This window comes from Mizuhopecten yessoensis, unplaced genomic scaffold (genome assembly GCF_002113885.1).
Source record: "Mizuhopecten yessoensis strain PY_sf001 unplaced genomic scaffold, ASM211388v2 scaffold7635, whole genome shotgun sequence".
NCBI classification, from domain to species: domain Eukaryota; kingdom Metazoa; phylum Mollusca; class Bivalvia; order Pectinida; family Pectinidae; genus Mizuhopecten; species Mizuhopecten yessoensis.
Genome location: NW_018407146.1, coordinates 387,977 through 389,115, shown reverse-complemented (window position 1 = coordinate 389,115; position 1,139 = coordinate 387,977).

Here is a 1,139-nt window from a genome sequence, read left to right as displayed (position 1 = left end):
GAGCACTCGAGGCAAAGTATCGTCCACATTCTGTTGAAAGCACATCATCCCCGATGGTTTCGACCTCCTCAGCTTCCTAGGATTCCTATGACCCGTAACCAGTTCCAATGATGGTTACGTGAAGGACCGGAATTGTGTATAATACCAAGATTTTTTTGTAGATTAAAAAAGTCAGAGTCAGTCATTTTGATTGTTGTGAATACACACCAGCGCTTAAAAATCGTTCATATCAAGCTGCACTTGTAAAACTTGCGCTGATATGGTGCTTTTGAATGCTGGTGTGTTTTATCTACTATCATGTACTCAAGATTACTACTCCATAAACACGTACTATGGACTGTCGTATACAAACCGCCCGAATGTCAGAAGACCTGCCGGTATGCTTCCGCTGATCCTCGATGTTCAGGGGTTGCGCTCAATTTCGCTGCGTAGAGAGCGAAGGTGGGCGTAACCCCTGGATATCGAGGACGGTTTCTGCCGTATTTAGATAATTGATGTAAATGCATGTTTTTGTTTTGTTTTAGTGGTCGGCCTGTTTTATTTATTTTATTGCTTGTTTGTTTGGATATACTTAAATTCCTGGCTATATAGCCTATGAATATAAATAATTAGATGTCCCATCGCTTCAGAACTGGGCAAATCCAAAAACATCAAGGGGTACACCGGTGCTTAACGGTTAATTATACAACTCTCGAACGTCGTTGAAGACATGCTAACGGTTCTTCGGTAACACACGCGTTCACGCGTACATTTATACGTCAGCCCATATAGTTCGACACATCGCGCATACTGTATCAACCAATATATGAACGCATTCTGTCCCACATGTACGCACCATTATATCTAGGTTGGATTTTCTGAATCCACCTATAAGATATATGTCTAAAAACAATTTATGTATTTTCTTATTTAAAAAATAAATGCACTCGTTTGAAAACTGCCCTGACCTCTAATCATGATTCGAATGTGTCCAAGCCTGCTTGATTATTTAGTACCTGCTTTGTTTGACATTTTACACATGTATATGAGCAAACCCATCTCCACTTTGGGAATGTTAGATAAACACACCGGCGCTTTCAATATCAGTTCCATATCAAGCTGCATTTCCGCAATCCAAATTATATTATTTTGGTATTGGA